The sequence below is a fragment of the Eretmochelys imbricata genome, chromosome 18 (assembly GCF_965152235.1).
Source record: "Eretmochelys imbricata isolate rEreImb1 chromosome 18, rEreImb1.hap1, whole genome shotgun sequence".
Lineage (NCBI taxonomy): Eukaryota > Metazoa > Chordata > Testudines > Cheloniidae > Eretmochelys > Eretmochelys imbricata.
This window is the reverse complement of record NC_135589.1, coordinates 13,197,311-13,220,601: the sequence shown is the minus strand read 5'-3', so window position 1 is coordinate 13,220,601 and position 23,291 is coordinate 13,197,311. Positions and strand designations below refer to the sequence as shown.

At 41.5% G+C, this 23,291-nt stretch overlaps 1 protein-coding gene across 3 annotated transcripts in view; it reads right to left on the bottom strand.

The window, feature by feature from the left end:
• The window catches only part of CTNNBIP1 (catenin beta interacting protein 1), a 61,918-nt gene that overhangs the window by 5,229 nt on the left and 33,398 nt on the right, over positions 1 to 23,291 (bottom strand). The gene's annotated exons all lie outside the window — the stretch shown is intronic.

The following is a 23,291-nucleotide window of genomic DNA, read 5'->3' as shown; positions in this document are numbered from 1 at the left end:
TTTAATCTGTTTCAGAACTTCCAGCCCCCAGAGACTCAAATAAAAGCAAATGCTACTTTCATCTCAGGATCCCATAGTGCCAACTATCAAAATCACAAACTTTGTTTTTTCTAAAGAACATACTCTAACAGCCACTACCCACACAATTTCTGATATTTGACCAACCATTAAACTGATCCTTGCCATTTAAGTGTAACAGATCACAGGCACAGTATTTTTTTCCTTCATGAACTAATTAGGCCTGCATGAGCTAATTATTTCCTTTATTTAGGTTTCCTTTGAAGCTTCTAACTAAAGGACTAGACTGCAAAGGAGGAAGCTTTGAGTGCAATCTTCTCACTGATTGTTCTCACTCCCCTCCCTAACTTAAAGAAGACTCAGAGAGGCAGCTCTTCAGTGTTCTTACTAGAGATGAATGTGAACCAAAATGCTATATCAGAACACCACAAAATAAGAACGGCCATACTGGGTCAGACCAAAGGCCCATCTAGCCCAGCATCCTGTCTTCTGACAACGGCCAGTGCCAGGTGCCCCAGAAGAAATGAACAGAACAGGTAATCATCAAGTGATCCATCCCATTGCCCATTCCCAGCTTCTGCCCAATAGCCACTGATGGACCTATCCTCCATTAATTTATCTAGTTCTTTTTTGAACCCTGTTATAGTTCCAAAACCTCCTCTAACATCACCTCAATCTGGGACAGTTACTCAGATTTGTCACCTAAAAAGAATGGCTCAGGTTTGGGAATCTCCCTCACATCCTCAACTGTGAAGACTGATGCAAAGAATTCATTTAGTTTCTCTGCAATGGCCTTATCATCCTTGAGTCTCCTTTAGTATCTCCGACGTCCAGTGGTCGTTTAGCAGGCTTCCTGCTTCTGATGTACTTAAAAAAATTTTGCTATTACTTTTTGAGTCGTTGGCTAGCTGTTCTTCAAATTCTTTTTGGCCTTCCTAATTATATTTTTACATTTCATTTGCCACACTTTATGCTCCTTTCTATTTTCCGCACTAGGATTTAACTTCCACTTTTTAAAGGATGCCTTTTTGCCTCTCACTGCTTCTTTTACTTTGTTGTTTAGCCATGGTGTTTCTTTTTTGGTTCTCTTACTATGTTTTTTAAATTGGGGTATTCATTTAAGATGAGCCTCTATTATGGCATCTTAAAGTTTCCATGCAGCTTGCAGGAATTTTGCTTTTGGTGCTGTACCTTTTAATTTCTGTTTAACTAAACTCCTCATTTTTATGTAGTTCCCTTTGTGAAATTAAATATTAGGGAAGTTTGGATTAGAGGTGCATGGGCAGCCTCCATACATAACACAACCCAATACCAGAATCTTATAATAAAATTGTAGAACTATAGGGCTGGAAGGGCCTTGAAGGGGCCATTTAGTTTATGCCCCTGTGGTGAGGCAGAACCAAGTATACCTAGACCATCCCTGACAGGTGTTTATCTAACCTGTTCTTAAAAATCTCCACGGACAGGGATTCCACAGCCTCCCTTGGAACCTTATTCCAGGAGTTAACTATCCTTATAGCTAGAAGGTTTTCCCCTAATATCCAACTTAAATCTCCCTTGCTGCAGATTAAGCCCTTTATTTCTTTTCCTACCACCAGTAGACATAGAGAACAACTGATCACTGTTCTCTTTAAAATAGTCCTTATGTATTTGTAGACTGTTATTCAGGATCTCACTCAGTCTTCTTTACTCAAAACTAAACACGACCAGTTTTTTTAATCATTCCTCATAGGTCAGGTTTTCTAAACATTTTATCATTGCTCTCCTCTGGATTCTCTCCACTTTCAGAAAGACGTGGAAAAATTATAGTGCTCAAAACAGAACATAATACTCCAGCTGAGGCCCCATCAGTGCTGAGCCAAGTGAAACAATTACCTCTTTTGTCTTACATACAACACTCCTGTTAACACACCACAGAATAATATTAGCCTTTTTCTCAACTGCACCGCATTGCTGGCTCATATTCAATTTGTGATCCACTATGACCCCCAGATCCTTTTCAGCAGTACTACCACCTAGCCAGTTATTCCCCATTTTGTAGTTGTAATACAACTTCTTAAGTGTAGTACTTAAGAACATAAGAATGTTTGCACTTATCTTTACTGAAATTTTATCTTGTTGATTTCAGAACGATTCTCTAATTTGTCAAGATCCTTTTGGACTCTAATCCTATCTTCCAAAGTGCTTGCAAACCCCCATCTTGGTGTCATCTACAAATTTTATAAGCATACTCTCCATTCCATTATCCAAATCATTAATGAAAATAGCAAATAGTACTGGACCCTGGATAGAGCCCTATGGGATCCCACTAACACACACCCTCCCAGTTTAATAGTGAACCATTGATACCTACTCTGACTATAGTTTTTCAACCAGTTGTGGATCCATTTCATCTAGAACACATTTCTCTAGTTTGCTTATGAGGATGTAATAGGGGAATGTGTAGCCTTATTGAAATCAAGCTACATCATATCTACTGCTTCCCCCCATTCACTAGGCCAGAAAACTTGCCAAATAAGGAAATTAGGTTAGTTTGGCATGATTTGTTCTTAACAAATCCATGTTGACTACTACTTATAATGCCATTATCCTATAGGTGTTTACAAACTAATTGTTTAATAATTGTTCCAGTATCCCTCCAGGTATCAGACTGAATGGTATATACTTTCCCGAGTCCTTTTTGTTCCCCTGTTTAAATTATTAAAAAATCAGTTTGTAAGCACCTAGAGGATTTTAGTAAGGCGCTTAGGAAGGAAAAAAATCAAATGCACAAATACAAAATAGGCTATAACTGGCTAGGCAGTATATACATAGCAATTGCATATGAGTAAAACAAGCAAGGCAAGGTTTAAAAAAAAACAACCTGAATTGTCTTGAGCCAATCAATGGCTTCTGAATCAGTGTTCAGCTTGAGAAGACTTCTGGGGAGCCCAACGTGAAAAATGCAATCATCCAGCATGTCTGCAACATCCTCCACAGCAGCACAGGGTTGTCCTGAATGCTCCAAGAATAGCTGACCTTAGCACAGCTAACCATGCTACTTCTGAAGAGGCCCTGGAGGTTTCTCGCCTTCCTCTGTAGCATGGGGCATGGGTCACTTGCTGGAGGATTCTCTGCTCCTCAAAGTCTTTAAACCACGATTTGAGGACTTCAATAGCTCAGACATACGTGAGAGGTTTTTCACAGGAGTGGGGGGGGGGGGTTTGAGATCCTGTGGCCTGCATTGTGCAAGAGGTCGGACTAGATGATCATAGTGGTCCCTTCTGACCTTAGTATCTATGAATCTATGAACCTGCTAAGTGGGCTCCAAAGGTGGTGTGGAATCCCAAAACCAGGTAGCTGTTCATCCAGCCTGATGGTGATGTAAGAGTTCCTGGTAATGCCAGAGGTCTCCCATTGTGTCTGCCACAGTGAAGGAGTGATGTCGTCAGCTGGATAGAAAGTGTGTAGCACTGTCCAGGTAGGCTGTTAGGCAGTTTGTGGTGAGGTGGATCCCATACATCCTTGAACAGTGGCAAGTGTGGGATTTGCTGTACCTTGGTAATCAGTTTGTTGGTTGCATTCTGACCACTGGATGTTAGGTGGAGGAATACTGGCTAAGACTGGTAACCATGCAAGCTTTGTTGGCTTCAATGTTGCCTGTAATTCTTATGGTATGATTAATCTATGTGTCTACTAGTCTAGTGTGGGGAAGGGTTAACCAAACTGAGACACAGTATTTGCCAACTGAGTAGCAGAGAGTGAGCCCTGAACTATGAAGTGTTTATGCATTAGTTCCCCAGGTGGACCCTACCCATTTGTTCAGGAGAGCGTTTCTGCTCTTGATCTTCTGAGTTATTTTAGTGAGATGGTATTTATAACCAGTGAACTGAGTCTACTGGATCCCAATTACTGCGGATCTAAACAAGGACAAGGAAATGCTAAAAGTGTTGGCCCTTCCCTCAAGGCTAGGCAAAGGATCTAGCAGTTATAGTGGATCACAAAGTGAATGAAGCCAACGATGTCATGGAGTTGTGAAAAAGGCTAATTTAAGGCTGGGGTGTATTAATAGGAGTGTCATACATACAACAGAACAAGTAATTGTCTCACTCTACTCAGCCCTTGTGAGACTTCAGCTTCAATATTATGTCCAGTTCTGGGTGCCACACTTTCAGAAAGATGTGGACAAATTGGAAAGAGGCTAGAGACCAACAAAAGTGAAAAAAGGTGCAGAAAACCTGACCCATGGTCATGCTTAGTCATGAGAAAAGATGACTGAGCAGGGCCCTGACAACAGTCTTCAAATACATTTAGGGCTGTTATGAAGACGACGGGGATCAATTGTTCTCCATGTTCACCAGTGGTAGGACAAGAATAGACAATCTACAGCAAGGGAGAGTTAGGTTAGATATTAAGAAAAACTTCAATTATCCTTCTAGTTAGAAAAGTTTTCCAAGGGAGGCTGTGGAGTCCCCATTAATTGGAGGTTTTTAAGAACAGGTTAGATGAGCAAGGATGCTCTACATATTCCTGATCCTGCCTCACCCCAAGGAGCTAGACCAGATGACCTCTCGAGTTCCCTTCCAGCCCTATATTTCTATGATTTTGTCCCTTTATGCTTGTGCTATTCTTTTGTACTCAGCTATAGCAAACTGTCCATGTTTCCACTATTTGTAGCTTCTTTTGATTTTCAGCTCATTAAAGAGCTGCTGATGCAGTCATATCAGCCTCTTACTTGCTTCCCATTCTCAGGATAGTTTAATATTCTTTAATATTGTTATCCTGAACTTTGAGAAGGTGCGGGTGTGGATCTCAAGTTTGTAACTTGGGCAATTTTAGAGGCTGATACATCGGTTGGGAGGGAAAGGATGACTACTGTGCTTTGTAAATTAATTCTCAACCAAAATTTTACCTTCGAATAAGCTGGTTTAATTCATTCTTTATTCTGGTCTTAGAAGGCAGCATAGCTACCACTCCCCAAAAACCAACCAAAAAGTTGCTCTGTTGCTTCCCAAGGTATTTGAAGTTAGGAGAATAACTTCTGAAGGATTTACACAGAGAAGCAAAGCAAAGCAACAGAAGATGCAAGTGACACTGACAAACAGCAGCTGAGGTTGTAGAATGAAAATACAGCCATACATTCAGGCTGCATTTATATGAGAGAAACTACAGTATCTGACATAGGGTACCAAATAAGACAGTCCTCCTAGCCCCATATCAAAACTGGTCATTCAGTTGATATGGACCAGCTCCAAGTTCAGTACCCATTGTAGCAAAACATAATTGACACAACATAAAATGAGGTGTCATATTACTGTGAGTCTATCCACAGCAGCTTAGGGATGCTGAACTGGGGACAGAAGTTGTATATTACAGCTTCTGTACCGTGGCATTTTTAAATTTTTTTTTAATAGCTGTGTTATACTGAACAAGGGTCCCACTCTCTCACCCTTGAGATACCTCAGCTCGGCTTGGCTGGTAAAAAAACCTCTTACATCTCAACTGAAGCTGAATCAGCTGGTCTCTGTGCTAACTGTTTAATGAACAGACAATGAAGAACAAGAGAGGCTAACTGCTTTAAGACAAAATTCTGTTCAGAGAGCTGGAAAAGGGTAAGGAAAGAAAACACAAAGACAGGATGACAACCAAGTTTATTAAGACTTCTTTAAAATACAGTTTGTCCTGTACTAGTTTTATTGGAGGCTTGCACAGTACATTTTATCGCCATTTTATAACTGGGAAAACTGAGGTACAAATGGAATTACCCAAGACCACACACAGTCAATAGCAAAGCGTGGTACAGAACCTGGGAGTCCAGACTCCCATGTTCATGCTTAAACCTCTAGACCACAATTCCTCCTGCTAATGTAATTCAAAAAACAAAAGCACTATTTATGACATTTATGTTCAGTAATTCTTATACTCTAGGGAAATTTGTTTAAGTTATATATCCAAGAAGGGAATTAAAACCAAGGGCTAAGGAGCCATTTTGGCATGTTTGTGTTTTCCTTTTTAAAAATAAAGAGGTGCATCTTTTAACTATTACCCTCCATATTAAATAGGTATTGACTAGTAAGGATTCTAATAAGCATAATATGAGAAATTTAAATGCAGAGAGCTCCTGATAGTTGGTGCATCATTGAAACAGTTAAACAGAATGGGCAGGACATTGCTTGATCTTGGCATCCCATATCTTGGTATCTGCCCCAACTTGCCTATTCCCTGAATATACATCCCCCTTTAAACTAAAGATGCCTTTGCTATGTAGTTCCAGAGCAAGCAAGGTCTCCTAGCAACAGTAATATCACAGATGATATCACACCCAGCACAGCAGACAAGCTAGGTTGGCTAACAGTTCTTGATTGTTTTCTTTATTTCTTCTCTTTTGAAAATTTAAAAAATTCTTGTGGTGGGTTTTATGTAAGTAGAGAGACTTATTTCAAGATAATCCACCAGCAATTTTAAGTCCCTCTGCTGATTTCTCTCTACAACCCAACAGTCCTAACTTTTATGCTGTTCCATTGCACTGCTCACTGTGACTAGCATAGAGCAGTATGCAAAGCACGACAGGAGCAATAAATATCTCTAACCACACAGCAGATGCCGGGAGTTTTGCAGTTCACATTGGCTTTCTCAGTCAAATCAGCTCTCTGAATAGTATGTTCACAGCTTACTAGCTCCTGTTCTAAACAGCTTCAGTAAAAATAAATATTCAAGACAGTTTTGGGAAATACACATCATGGTTTCAGCAGCCCCACCCAGTGAATTGTGCAGGTCTCTCTTGCTCTAGTAGCTTGTGTGTTACCCTGCCATTTACTTGAACCTCCTACTTGGAAACAGACTGGGGCACAGGAAATGCACCTCATCACTGGAATACATGGGAACATACAAACAAAAATTGAACATTAAGAAAGTCATAAGGTAAGTTCTACTTTGAAAAAAACAACCACCACTTTATAACCATGCTGAAAATCCTCAATTGCTATTAATTTCATTAAAGCTGCATTTCTTGTGGCCTGACCTGAAGAGGCAGTATGTATAGTGACAACAGCAGGGGCCTTTAAGTCAAAAAAATCTGGGTTCCATTGACTTATCTATTGGCCAAGTCACTCAACTTCTGTTTCCCTAACTGTAAAATAAACAAAATAACCACCTTTGTAAAATTCTTTGAGATCCTTGGATGAAACACAGTAAGTACATACAGGTTTTATTATTACATTAGCCATCAAGAGTGTGGCTGCCTTTTTTATATTAATACATTCTATATAATTTGACTGATTTACTCTTTGTAATTAGATGTAGGAGCATCTTTTGTATTATATTGCAGTTTTCCAGTTCTAGCTGCAACTGGATCAATTGTATGTGGCTCATTGAGCACTTTCAATATCTGTCCCTTTTTATCTGCAAGTTAAATTTAAGCTTGAAAATGTTTTCATGCACCTGCTATAATTTGGGATCTTTCCAATCTAGCTGTTCCCTACAGTGCTAATAATCTACAATAATTGTAAATACCAGTCCCCTACCCATGTAATTCTAACTCCTGTTTCATTTGTTTACCCACTTTCCCTTTAAAATAAGGTTTAAAAATTTTATGCTGACTAAACCTTATCCTATTATTTTAAGTTACATTTTTGTAAAGTGCAGTTTGTGCGCATGAAAAAAAAAATCACATTTGTGTAAGTTACCAATTGTAATATTCTTTGGTTATACATTTGTAAAAGGAACTTTACAAAATGAAACTGTCCCCATTTTCAACACCTAGGAAAGTGAAGCAGAGAGAATAAATGACAATCAAAGTCACACAGGAAGCCTGTTGCAGAGCTGGAATGAGGAGCTGAGGGGTGTTTTGGGGGGGAGGGGGAAGGAAGAGTGAGAAGAGGCAGCCTTCGAGGTCCTTCCATGGATCTCATCTTATCATGAGGTGTTTTTCCAGCATGGTAGTGCATATGCCGTCCCTATTGCTCTCACCCTTGCAGTACAGTTTTTGATAAAGTTAATCAACACTGGATTTTTTACACAAACTTTAACAGCTTTATTTCCTCCTCCCATCCCTTTTTGATTCAGGGGGTGAGGTATTCATGTGGTAGTTGCATCCAAACCACTGTTTGCAAGAGCCTCAAGCAACTGTATTTAAACATAACAAGAATCCATCAAAAAACAGGTAACACCCCCCAGAGCAGCCAGGTGGATGGCTGAGTAAGCAGAAGGCACCACATGACACCCAGAAACATAACATATAGCACAAAGAAATTTACAGACATGTAATACTGATTCACAGGTAGCAGGCCCAGAGGGTGAAAACAAAACAGAACATTCCCATCCTGCAACAGAAGCAAGCCTCAGCTGTATTGCAGTGCTCCCAACTATGAAGTCTAATAAATTGTGTGTCTAAGGGAGGAGGAGATACATTATTACAGAGAGCCACTGTTTGTCCAAACTGCAGTAGCCATGAATAACTTATCTGACAGGCTGTGAAATCTGAAGTTGTATGTCCATGTTCGGCCATGAGCACACAACTATCCAGGGCTTAAATTCTCAGAGAGTATTTCTTGGAGCCCCCGATGCCCCACCCCCATTAGGGGCTCCAGGCTTCAGCTGCAGGGCGGGGATCTCAGGGCTTCAGCCCCGTAGGGAACAGGGGGTGCTGGGGTTTGGGGCTTCAGCCTGGCAGGGTGTGCCGGGGCTACCGCAGGTTTGAAAATATTTACTGGAGCTCTGCTCTGGACACCTGTGGCTGAACTTAAACCCCGCAACTATCCCACCTTACTTTGAAACTGACTGTTTCTCACAATGGGTTCAGGTTTCTAGACAGCCTCAGGCCAAGTCAACTCCAACACACAATTGTGCCCTCTGGCTGCTGCATTTCATATGCTGGTTTGACATTCATAAAGAACTTCATAGTTTATTGCCTTCAGTAATGATTCAAATGGACTCAGAGGACTCTTCAAAGCCTAGGTTTCGATTCCAAAAACTGCTATATGGCCTTAACCTCTTTGCCTCAGTTTCTCAGTCTGTAATACGGGAAGAACTCATAGAGGGGTTTGAGGCTTAATGAGCATTTATAAGCACTTTGAGATCCATGTTTTAAAGTAACTGTAAGTGGCAAAATACTGTTCAATCCCACACAGTTCTCATTTCAGTTTCATTCAACTCTGTCTACGTATTCTGCCACTGGGTTTAATGGAGTTTATGGCGTAATGCGGGCCTGAGGCCCTGCATGAGCTGTCAAAACAGGGAGACAAGGCAAATGAGGTAATATCTTTTACTGGACCAACTTCTGTTATGGAAAGAGACAAGCTTTCAAGCTTACAGAGCTCTTCTAGTCCAGACCTGAAGAAGAGCTCTGTGTAAGCTCAAAAGCTTGTCTCTTTTCACAACGAAGTGGGTCCAACAACAGGTATTATTGCCTCTGCAATATTCTGGGACCAACACAGCTACAACACCACAAACAATAGTAAAAGCATGGTAAGGCACCGAAGTGCAGGGGGCAGACCTTGTTCATCAGCAAGACCTTATCAGAGACCTGACAGAACCAGACCCAAATTATGCTCAGAAGTAAGCACAAAATACCCATACTGGAGGAAGCCTATTAAAAGGTGGTGATCTCCCCAGAATCAACCCACAGTTGTGGAGCTAGAGGGAAAGGGAGGCAGCAACAATGAAAGAAGGAAAAAACATATGTAAAACTGCATCTCTATGCATGTTTTGTAAATCATTTACATTTGTCCTTAGACTGAGTCTGGTAGTTAATCTAGGAATGAAGAATTCGGACTTCTAGGTCCTAGTTGTGCCAGACTGCCGTGGTCCCCTATGGAAATTCACTTCAACATCCTATGCCCTAGGTTTACCCCTCTGAAACAGAGACCTACTTCCTGGGGGAGGTGTGTGCGTGCCAAGCACTTTAAGTTTCTTGGATAGAAGGCAGTACTGAAGTGTCAAGTACTAGATCTGTTTCCTCAACAGATGCTCACAGCCTTCACATGTTCGCAGTGGAAATGAGCAACAGATGCTGCACTTCACAGAGATATGCATCTCACCCACACAGAGGCAGCATTGGTGGTGTCACTCAGAGAAGGAGCAAGGGCAAGACACAATTCTTGAACCCTGCGACTGAGCATAGTCTCAGACTGTGAGAAGGGGTTCCCCATCAAGGTAGGAGGGGAAAAGAGGGGGGAACAAGCTATACTAACTATATATAAAAAAATAACTCTGCTAAAGATGAAGTGAGCTGTAGCTCATGAAAGCTTATGCTCTAAAAATTTGTTAGTCTCGAAGGTGCCACAAGTACTCCTTTTCTTTCTGCTAATGTAAAAACTATTTACAATATCTACTTACAGGCTAGAAGAAAGAAGCTGCAGAAATCTGGCCACAGACGATTCCAACTCAGGCCTTGCAGTGGTAAAAAGGAACTGGAGGGGTATCAGCCTGCACCATCTCTTACGCCCTCTGTCTGGAGCATGAGGAGAGCAACTGCACTTGTGTGGGCCAAAGGACACCACATGTTAATAATCTCTTGACTCTAATGGCACACATGCATACCCATGTGTGAAGTACATATTGGGACCAGCATTTGAAGAAGAACGCATCCTTGCTAAACAGGGACAGCTAGCATATATGCAATAGAACTGGAGTGGACCCCGTCATGAAATCTTTCATCCTTCACAACCTGCTTAGGGAGCATTAGACTGTATGAAAATACTACAGCAGAAAGTTTGGGCACACTTTCCCAGGGAAAGTTCATACCATACCTGTAGCTGGGATCATTCTTAGAAGTCCACTCCAATGATCCCAGCTATCCAGAACTAAATAAAACCCACAACACAACAAGTTTGCTAAGCAGCCTGTGATCACGTACCACGACAAGTATCTCTAGAGAACGGAGCAGGGGCTTTCATCTGGTGAGAGGACAACAAGGCTCAGAGGTCTCAGTGAACAGGGCCTCAGCCCCAAACTAACTTGCCTCTCACAAGGGACGTTTTCTTTGACATGAAAAAAAAAAAACCAGCACAGAGTTTCCAAAGTTAAGATGGACCTTTGCCAAAAGCCTGTGATCCAGACAATAGGGTCCTGAACCATATTTACATTGAGCACATCCTTCACTTAGCATTTACACTTGCAGTAATTAAGGTATATCAAACAATGAAAAGGTGCATACTCAGACTAGACCTTCCAGTTCCTGCACATGCAACCCCTCTCTTCAAGACCCTTCAGAGTCCTTGGGCACTTGTTCCTGCCTTCAAATACAAACTTGTATTATGAGTCTGTATTTGAGGGTAGAAATATAAGCTCCAGAGCCCTGTTCCATGTTCCACCCTCCCTCTCCCAAAACCACCCCCTCAAACAAGACTGGACATTCAGAACCTTTAACAACAACATTTTTCAGGGCCTAGGTAGGTGTATGCACTCCCCATTACTTTATTTTTAAAATGTTATCTTATACACATTGGCTGATAGCCCTAATATTTAAACACCACCCCTAAATAGCATATATTCTATGTTAAGATGGACTAATGATGGTCTCCCCCTTATTAACTTTCCAAATAGATTGCTGCAATAGCATTAGAATCCCAGTTTCAAAACTGAACCCAAAGAAAGATACTCCTGGTGACTGGCAGGCGTTGTTGCAATTGCAGATACGTGCCTATTACGGCAGCCTCTGCTTTCCCAGCCACATCAGTAAAGAGACAGGAGCTTGTCATGTTCACTCAGACTGCTGACACACAAGAATAGAAGTGTCAGGGAGAGAGAACGGATGGAACCAGAATGACAAAATAGCCTGTCTACATATGTGGTTGGGTACCATCTCCAGCATCTTGCACAGTTTGCAGGTTCTCACTCAGTGATAGTACTTCGATTTAACACCATTGCAGCACTTAATTTGGAAGATTACTAGCAGGTGGGAAGGAGTAATTTCTTAAAGAAACAATATCTAATTTAGGACAAGAAGAAATTTGGCACCTTGTGGGCCAGTCATCTGTGACAGTATCTTTTCCCAGGACTCTGGAACCTCAGCTTGTTCAGCTGAATATGGAAACATCACTGCTTTGATTATATGAATTTATTCATGTAGTCTAGCCATTTGGCTCTTTAAAAGGCAGGCAAAACATGCCCTAAAAACATAAATAAAATTACTTGAAGGTCAAGCAACTAGTGAATGGAGCTGAACAGTAGGGACAGCTGCAGGCAGCCACTGAGCTCAGCACTCTCCAGCAAGTTCATCTGCTGATCAGTGGGAATCAGTTTCAAAGAAGTGATTGCAAAAAGACAGACAAAGAACATAGTTAAGTGAGCTGTCCTTCAGCACAGGAAACTCCACCTTAGCAAGGTTTACCTGAGTTGTTCATCTTTGCTGTGTGACTCCTAAGTGATGCATGGTAAATTGTGATAGTGAGACACAAGCTGTGTCTACATTACAAAGGAAGCTCTCCTAGGAAGTCCACTCAATATGACACTCCTCTGGCCCTATAAATCATGACTATGATTAGGCTGCTGGCACAGACCTCTACAGCATGAGTCAACCATACACTATCATGTGTTGTGTAATGTGGTTCAGCCCTGCGAATAACAGAAGCTAAACACTGTTCAGACATTCAGTTGAGTCAGAAATATGAAGCTCGTGTTTTAAAAAGTGATACAAAAGTGTATTTAACACTTTACAACATCTAATGAGCTATTTCAAGTATCTTTTCAGTAACAAATCTATCCCCTTTCCCCTGAATGCTTTGCAACCACAAGCAAACTAAGCCACCTAAGTAGCTTTTAGGGATTAAAGGGTTAAACATATCAAGCAGCTTACTTGAAGGATGCAGAATTGGAAAAAGAAGTCTCTCTCTTTTGCTCAAACCCTTTACACATCCTCTTCTCCTGTCTCTGCCACCTACTCTCAAACACCTTTCAACGTTTAGCCCTTTCCCTAAATCTCAGGTTTGGCACCCTAAAAATGTAATATGCAGCTTTATAGAAGTACTAGACTCAGACAAGCAATGTGTGTATAGAAAGAGAAAAGTACTCTCTCAAAGAGAAAAGTTGAAGAGATGCTCTAGCCAATAACTCCATCCCTCCTCAATAACTACCCCAAATCTCACAGCAATAATCTCTTCTCCTCAATTTACACTGTGGGCTTATTTTTAACACTAACACACAGCTAGAGTCTCTAACTCAGCCAGTGTGTTTGCAGCTCAGCTCTGTCCTCCCCAAGGGACCTGCTTTCTTTAAAAAACAGCATGACATTCCTCTTGCTGTAGGAACAGTGCTGTAGTCCCCAAGGCCTTAAAAGTGAAACCCAGGTACTGTACTTTCTAGCTATATAGCTTCTGTTTTCCAGTTCAACCACATAGCAGTGAGTTATGTAGCCAAGCACAATTTAAAAACAAAAATACTGTATTTTTTACAAGGATATGTTTAGCTGAATACTTCAGTGCAAGATACATCTGAAGAGTGATGGAGATTTGGTGGAAAGCCATCAATTCACAAATTCAAACACAAGAAGCTTACAGTCTGAATCACTTTAGTATTTGCTGCAGTGAGGGGAGCGGGACTAGTGTGGAACAGATCAAAATAGATAACTGAGAAGAAGAGTGAGACCATCCCCCCCAAGCATGTATTTATGGATGGAAATTGCTTAGTTCCTTAGATCTTTCAGGACTTCTGAGCCCATGAAGAAAAACCTTGAGTCTTAGTAACAAAATGTTTTGGAGTGGTGAAAGAGGAATAATTTACACTTATAAAAACACTACACTAATGGCCTCAACATTATATGGTTATAACACGGTTACGACTGCATTTAGTATCGTAACTGTAGAATACTGCAGTCTTTTTTTCTCATTAATGCAAATGGTGAGGGGTGGGGAGGGGGAGACATGAAGCTCAAAAAAGTTTAGTCTCTTTCACCAAGTCAGGGAGTAGAGAAGTCTGGTGCTTTCATACGGTCATCCTTGTTTTCCTGATAAGAGGCATCTCATCCCATAGTTCAATCCCTTCCACTAGTACTTCACCTCTCTCTAGCACCTTTCAAAAATACTTCACAAACATTAGTTATACCTCACAACACACCTGTGAAATAAGGAAGAATTATCATATTTTACAGATAGGCAGAATGATTTTAAGGAACCTGCCCAAGGGTCAGAGCAGTCCGTGGTAGAGCTGAGGCTAGAACCCAGATGTGTGTGGACTCTCAGTCCTGTACTCTGACCAGTAATAGCCACTGGTCCATGCTAAGGAAACGGCACCTGGAGAGATGTGCTGCAATTATAGTCAAGATTTTGATGAGGAGTTTGCAGGAAGTAGCCTCCTCTATGACCCTTGTCTTATAGGGGACTGTCTCAGGGTTTGCTCCCTCACCCTACATTCTCTTTGCAAGTGGTCCCCACACTTATGTCAGTTCACCGCAGTGTCCTTTATTTACGTCTTACGCAACTTCATGTCCTATCACCAAGCTTCAATGCACCCCCAAGGCACAAGATGAGAGGGTGGGGAGAGAGGTCTCACATCTGCGATCCTGGGCTTCTTTGCCCTTCCTTCCAGCCTCCCCCTCTCGCATCTTGTCTCCCTTTTAACCCTCCCCAGCTGACAAGCCAAATCCCCTTGTTAACTAGTTAATCACCCGGTTCTAATAAATTATCTCCCAATTTTGGCCATGTGGGGGTGCTTGTCAAAGTGCACAGAGTGGTGAGCCAGCCCTAGACGACTCTCACTCCAGCACAGGGACTGAAATGAGGAACTCAAATCTGATTGCTAGAATTCAATCACACCCACAGCTACGTTCATAAAACTGTTTGCTATACTCAGACACGTTTTATTTGTTCACAGCATTTATTACAGTAAAATTATGAACAATCAAGTCAGTAGTCAGTTGCATGGTATTTCATAAAATCATAGAATCATAGAATATCAGGATTGGAAGGGACCTCAGGAGGTCATCTAGTCCAGCCCCCTGCTCAAAGCAGGACCAATCCCCAATTTTTGCCCCAAATCCCTAAATGGCCCCCTCAAGGATTGAATTCACAACCCTGGGTTTAGCAGGCCAATGCTCAAACCACTGAGCTATCCCTCCCCCCATTTGGTTTGACATTTGCTAGAGCAACAAGGGTGGTATATCACAGATCACTGGAACAAGTTCATTGCCTGATTTGCACAGAGAAATACAACACAGAATCAAACTAAACTTGAAGCTTGCACAATTGCCTGTCAAGAAAGCAAAATTCACCCTTATAGCACACACAATAAGATGCCTCTCAGGGGAGCAGCAATCACAAATGTAAAATGAGGTACATGACTAAGCCTAGAACAGGAGTTTGTAAGTTTTGTAAATTGATAGTTTTTGGAAAGCAGAGTGAGCAATGTAAGAGCACCAGATTTTGATCTGTTTTTTCCCCTTGGAATATAAGAGCAAACTGCAGAAAAAATTCTGAGTCTATTCCTTCGGGGCTATCTTTTAAATACATATATTATGGGAATTTTAAGGTGTTTCTTGATTACAGTTAGAGATTATTAGTGTCTATTTCTGACAGATCTTGTAATCCCCTAAAGCCTTTTGCCGACTATCAAGGTTGTAATTTAAACTTCAGGTTTTATTAATAGTGGCTCATTGAAGGTTTATGACTGGAACAGTTTTGTATTCAGCAGGGCTTACGATAAACTCACTCCCTCTGAAGTACCGTCTTGTTGCTGCAAGTAGACATTGTATAAGACTAGATACCCTGGTTGTAGAGCAGTGGTTCTCAAACGATTATACTGGTGACCCCTTTCACATAGCAAACCTCTGAGTGCGACACCCCCAGCTTGTAATATATAAACAAGTGTTTTTAATTTAACACCATTATAAATACTGGAGGAAAGGCGGGGCTCGGGGTGAAGGCTGACAGCTCACGACCCCCATATAATAACCTCACGACCCCATGATGGGTCCAGACCCCCAGTTTGAGAACCCCTGTTGCAGAGTGACTTCCAGCAGATACAAAAATAGTCTTGCTCAAATGGGCTGACAGGTACTTATTACGAAAGCTACCAAGGAACACAACAAAAGGAAGACCTCAGTGGTCTTGTCTCAGGTGAACGTATGGCAACCCAGCTAGCTGTCCTAGGAGAGCATTTCATGGGTACAGACTGCTTCAAACACAGACTAACACAAATTGCAACATGACTGAGGCTGTATGACCTACTTACAAGATTGTGGACATCTCCTCTGCGGTCTTTATCTAGTGCAGCTACAGGAAGCCCTAATTAAGTACCTCTGCCATCTACAAACCTTAGTTTACAATTAACTGGAATAAAGAATCTCCAAAATTGTATAAGAACAGTTATTTCACAACTGATACAGACTCCCAACTCACTGCTGTGTCAAGATCCATACATTTTAAGACCAAAAGGGACCATTGTGATAATCCATCACAACTTTTGGTAAATTGTTCCAATGATTAATTACCCTCACTGTTAAAAGTTTGCAACTTCTCGTGCTTTATGTATTAGAACACTGATCCATAAGCATTTAAGATCATTTGCTTGTCAGTGATTCAAAAATAGGTAGACACTTTTGACAGAGTGCCTCTCCCATTCCCCCTTTGCCCACTGGATCCTGCCTAAAGAGTTCAGAACCAGTGACTTAAAAATTTCCATCATGCATATCTTCCTACCAGGTTACAGTAATATCAATTAATTCAAATTTATGCTCAATGAGAAATCCCAATGCCTCGTTTATTACCCAAGCTCCTGGCATTGGTTTATAGACAATTAAAAAATTTCTTCTTTTCATGGAATATCAGGGTTAGAAGGGACCTCAGGAGGTCATCTAGTCCAAACCCCCAGCTCAAAGCAGGAACAATCCCCAATTTTTGTCCCAGATCCCTAAATGGCCCCCTCAAGGATTGAACTCACAACCCTGGGTTTAGCAGGTCAATGCTCAAACCACTGAGCTATCCCTCCCCCCTTTTCATGTCCCTTGGTGCCCTAATTTTGTTCTTGACATCTTGATTTTGTGCTAAATGAGTGCTCATTTGTTCCCCTTCTCATCCATCCCTTTTGTTTTAATGCCTTCCTGATTAATCTAGCCAGCCTGTTGCCCTAGCAAACTGGTTCCCCTTCTACTGAGATGAAGGGCATTCAAGCTATACAGCCCTCTCCTCCCATAGGACAACTAACATTCCATAAAACTGACACCCTCTACCTTCACACCATTTACACAGCCAAAGGTTCACTTCCAGAATCTTCTGTCTTCACTTGTGGGACAAGGAGGACTTCTAAGAAGATCACTTGGACTTTCCACTCCTTCAGCATCCTTCTGAGTTTTCTGAAGTAATCTAATTTACAAGTTATCATCTGAAGCCAGTTCTTCCCAATCTTCTTAGCATAGATCCTTCACAAGGTTCTTCTGTCTTCCTTGGATGGGGAGAGATCTCTTGGGCATGCTTGATAGTCTTGCATCCTGGAGTGAGCAGCCATCCTCAAGTAGAGGCTGGACCCCTTTCATAAAGGGTTTGGCCATGAAGTTCTCTCTCTCACTGCATTACATTTGTTGAAGAGAGATTTTCTTGCTCTGCAGAGTAAATTCCATTGCATAATCTCTGTTTGCTGTAAAAGATACTCACTTGACAGGGGAAAATTTAAGGCTCCAGGATTGTCGTTGGGTGCCTCCACTTTCATTGGCATTAGAACGGTGTGGGAAGTTGATCAAAATCTTTTATTGTTAACATAGTTACAAGTCTAAGAATGAACAAAATTAAGCCATAGGATCCCATATTTATTCTCCCTGAATGTCTAATGATAAGTGTGCTTAGTTTACAAGCTCAAGCAAGAAGGTTTTAACTGCCAGCATAATCTGTATCATGATCTTTTCTTTCTGCTTGATATCACCACCACTAAGATCCTGGAAGGAAAGAGACTTCAGTTGGCAATTTGTGAAGTATGAGGTGACGGAACAGAATGCAGTTCATTATGTAGCTGTATTGGTTCTGCATGCAGTACTGGCAGCAAAGTACATATGATATATGCATCAATGCCCTTTCCAATTAAACAAGGCTTGACCACATCACACCAGAACCATGCTTGTTACAACAATGGTTGACCACAGTCCTCTTAGCTCTTCTTGATTTGAGAGGACAAAAAGTGTTTTAAGATTGTCACATGAAAGGCAGTATACAAGTAAGGCAGTATACAAGTACAGTTGAACAGTTTATTCCATTTTTTATTACTGGTTTATACTGTACACAAATTAGATATTAGGATAGATATTAACTTGTCTTTTTTTAAAAAAAAGTATCATTCAGGACCTAAGAACTTCTAATCTTAATATCCTCTGTTGACCTCGGGAGAATTACTTACCTCTCTGCCTCCACTGCATGACAGCTAAAATGGGGATACTATTTTTCCTGCTTCACAAGCGTGAAGTGATTTAGTTAATGTCTGTACACCATTTGAAGAGTGGTATCTCCAAGGGAAATAGGCAAAAGGGAGGAAAAAACAGGAGTTTGTCTCAAACCTCTGTTGGCAAGTTCAGCTCTCACAAATTCCAAGTATGGTACATAATTATTCTACAGCATGCTTAGATTAGAGATGCAAATAGCTTTGTATAACACTAAAAGTCTCTCTGGTTCTATTGCATCATCTAGAATGCTAAGATTCCTGTTGGCTTTAACACATTGCTCCATATGCTGGGGAGAAGTTGGGCCATGAATTCCAACCCCTTCTGGTCTGTCTGCTGGGAGAATGAGATAGTACAGATGGTATAGGACAATTTAGGTTGAGAGTTACCTTTCTTCTGTCCCATTGCTGGAAGAAAAGATCAGGATTTCCCCTTGGCTGCCAAATCTTTGTAGGTGGGCCCAAAAACGTACATACCTTTTCCTAAATAAAAACTTTTTGCTTGTGCTTTGCAAAGGCTGAATAAACCTATGACAAGGAAGATCCCATAAAAGAAAAGAGGAGGAAGAGAACAGAAGAAAGAAATTCCTTTAAGAAGTTTTCAAGAATAAATTACAATTTAAGTACCTCACTGTGTGTCTAGAATAGAAGTTTTCAGCAAGAGATACTGCCATCTAGTGGAGAGGGAGCCTCCCTTAAGATATTAGATTTTAAGTAAGCCATTAGAGCAGAGGTGGGCAAACTATGGCCCACAGGCCAAATCCAGCCCGTGGGACCGTCCTGGCCGGCCCTTGTGCTCCCCACCAGCAAGGCTAGTCCGGCCCCATCCCTGCTGTCCCCGCTCCCCCACAGCCAGGCCGCCACATGGGCGGCACTCTGGGCAGCGGGGCTGTATGCTCCTGCAGGGCAGCGCGGCAACATGTCTGGCTCCGGCTGGGGGGCATGGCTACCAGACATACTGCTCTGAGGGGCATGGTAATGGGGCCAGGGGATCCTGGGGGGCAGTCAGGGGATAGGGAGCACGGGGCAGTTGGATAGGTGTGGGAGTCCTGGGGGGCCTATCAGGGGGCGGTTGGATGGGGCGATGATTCTGGGGGGGCAGTCAGGGGTCGGGGCTGTGGATAGGGGTCGGGGCAGTCAGGGGACAGGGAGCAGGTGGGGTTGGATAAGGGGTGGAATCCCAGGGGAGTGGGGTCAGGGGACAAGGAGCAGGGGGGGGTTGGATAAGGGGTGGGATCCCGGGGGAGTGGGGTCAGGGGACAAGGAGCAGGGGGGGGTTGGATGGATTGGGGATTCTGAGGGAGGCACAGCCTTCCCTACCCGGCCCTCCAATACAATTTTGCAACCTGAATGTGGCCCTCGGGCCAAGAAGTTTGCCCACCCCTACATGAGAGTCTTTGGGATTTGTATCAATTTATTTTTGAAGCCATAGTGAACTCTTCCTTTTTCCAGCAACATTAAACATGACATGAGATAAAGATGTCTGATGTGACTTCTGGCAAATCCATCACAACTGACATGTACGCTTAAAATGATACCACAGAAGAAACAAAGGGCAATATTGTGGTAACATACTTAAGTGCAATAGTTTATCTGTAGAAATTAATCCTGGGATGGTCAAAGTCTAGACCAATAAATTTTACAACACTCATGCCAATATGACAAATTAGAGCTCCCTCTTCGTTCCTCAAAGCAAATGAGAGTTGGTTAGGACTCGTGATTTACTTAACTCCTATTCTCCGTACTACTCACTTTTACTTAACCTCATCATGTTCAAATTTGCCACCTGACTCTCTGGCTAGCGAGCCATTATCTCTCCCTTTATTTTGTTTTCTCCTCTCAAAAGGTGGATTTCTCTGGCTGTGGTCATGTTTCCAAAAGTTAAAGGGGAAAACTGGTCAGGCGGATTTGGTCTTCAAAGATAGAACTGGCTCTCATTTGATCACAGTGAGTACCAATGGGGAGGAATTTACTTCCACGAGAGAAGGGATATGGCCAGAGATTCCTTGGACTGAGCAGGAAGTATAAAGGAGATTAGCTGCAAAGAAGTCACTAGTTATCTGTTCCGACAGAGGTTTAATGCATTGAAAGACGTATGAAGTTGCTAGAGTTACAATACCTGCATTGTTTCAGAGTAGCAGCCATGTTAGTCTGTATCCGCAAAAAGAAAAGGAGGACTTGTGGCACCTTAGAGACTAACAAATTTATTTGAGCATAAGCTGAAGCTCACGAAAGCTTATTACCTGCATTGAGTATATGTTATTCTTAGAGGAAGGCCATGAAGTAACTGATGCTCTTTTTTTTTTTTTTTTGGGGGGGGGGGGGGGACGTTTTAAAGAATGAACATCCAGATTTAAAACTGAAGACCAAGTTTATGAAGGTTGTGTTTGGAATTGTTCTCTAAATGATTTAACTATACTAAATGTCTGATTCTATATTAAAATATGGGCTTTCTGGTAACAGGGCTCATCAACAACTTCCCCATCAAACCCAGATTTCATAATATGAATTTAGTTGAGCCAGTGCAGAACCCTTCAAAACGAGTGCTGGAGAATGAGGCAGTGAGGTACAGAACAGATTCATGGACTGGAATTAGACAACTACACCAGTGCCAAACAATTTCCCTCCCGCCAAAACTGATAAAGATTCAAAAGATCAAGAGCCAGTCCCATACTCAGTGAGTAAACAAAAAAAATAAGGCAACCTTACCATACAAATAAGATTACACACAGTGCATCACCAAATGAAAACACCACAAGAAATAGTTTAGCATATATCAAAATAAATATGGAAGTTTTACTGCAATGTGTCCCTCTCCATCATCATCATGTTTCACAGTTCTTTATGGAAACAGGGAAATAGTGTAATGTAATCTAGAAACTTATTGAACCATAATGTGCAATATACATTAAAACGGCTCTGACATGAAGCATGGGGACCATTTTACCTGCCTGGGCCCTCAAAACTAATAGCCAGATTTCTCTATTGCATAAGAGATACTGTGCAATAGGCTATCCTAGCTCTTAAATTTAAGACGGTTTTGCCTCACAGAATTACAGAAATACAATATGGAATCCAATCAGATAAGGAGATTTCTCATACTGCTCAGCATTAAACCTCACTCTGCTGACTCTGAGTTACCTGAACAGTCTTATAATGGACTCCTGTATTGACAAACATTTCACTCTGCTCACATATTCAGGTAAATGAGAAGGACAGAGTGGATGCTAAATGACTCCAGTTTATTCTGTGTGAGCCCTCACTTCAGTGTGATCAAACAGCTGCTTGCAGCTACATTAATTAAAACATCACAAGTGCCAGGAATTCATTGTGTGGGTTAGAAATCTATTTCTACTTTTCCCATTTTATTTTCAGCTGTACAACAGCCAAACAGTTTGGAGAACAGAGAAAACTATGGAATCCCACGTTCCTCTAACTACAAAATTACATAAAAGCACTGTTATATTTAAGAATAAACCTCAACATTAAATTATTCATCTTCCTAGTACCCCTTCTAAAGCATTTCCTATACCTGTTTTTATATTTATATGTACCGCTGTAATCTAAGACCTCTGTGTTAGTTATTAGATAAACACAACTAGAAGAGGGTCCACATTCCAAAAAATTTACCTATTCTTCTAGACACACCTTAGCTTACCCAAAACTGAAAATTATAGACTCATTTACTTTTTACACACTTTATCGTTTGACTTTGTTTAATCACTTTCCTGCTGATATTCTTGCACAAGTGCCATGCTGCTGTGTTTGAGTTTGCATCACTAGAGGAAAATATTTAAATTCCCCACTAAAGAAGTTTTTAATTAAAAAGTCATGAAGTATTTCCATTCATTATTGTTCTGTGAACATCTTTCACCCCTTTTTTCTGGAGTAGGCTGGAGAAGAGAAGCACTACCATTCTGGGCATACACTACTTGACACTGTCAATTTAAAGGGAAAATCTTTCCGCAAGATTATTACAACCAGAGAAGCCTGCACACGACTTTGAGAAAGGTAAAATGGTCAGTGAGAGAAGGCAACTCACGATGTGCTAGCACTTCCTTAGGAATGGGGATGAACAAAGAAGCGTTGAGCTCACGTTCTGGTAAGATATCTCCTTTCTATCTTTCCAGAAAGGAGGACTGCAGTTTGTGCACTTTAACACATATAACATAGTCCACAGATCATTCCCAGCTAGAGAGATAGTGACAAAATTCAGACCACAGCTAGCGCAGGCAGATGAGCCACAGCATGTATGGTAAATGCAGGTTCAGAGATGTTGGGTGCCCCACACATGCCTGAAATTCAACTATAGCCCCAAAAGAAGAAAAACAAATACAGTTATATGAATGAATAGAAAGTATTGGGCGGTCATGGCCTACAGTCAATTGGGAGAATTTGGCTTTCAGTGTTCTAAGTAGTCATGAATAATATTGACAGAGACAAGGTGGGTGAGGTCATATCTTTTATTGAGCCAACTTCTGTGGGCGAAAGAGACAAGCTTGAGAGATCTGTAGAGCTCTCTGACAGGTCTCACCTTGTCTCTCTCTCATATCCTGGGACCAACAAGGCTATCACAACACTGCAAAGAACAATACTATTTATTATAAAACTCTCATCCTAAAAGATCCCAAATACATCCAGGATTCACTTCACTCATCACTGAGATGCAGCCATCTGTTTAACAGTGCATGGCAACACTCCTCCATAGTTTACGTCAAAAAATGAACTGTGTATCTCTCAGACTACAGGAAGGATTTATGTAGGTGGAATGTAATTACCCAAATACAGGTACCTAACTCAATGCTTACCGAGATTATGCTCAAAGATTAAGTAGACATTAGAAGCCTGGCAGGCACAGGGCAAATGAATCCACCAGAATATGCAGTGTCATGAACGACAAGCAAAATGTGACAGTTCTTTCCATGACAGCAAAGATCATT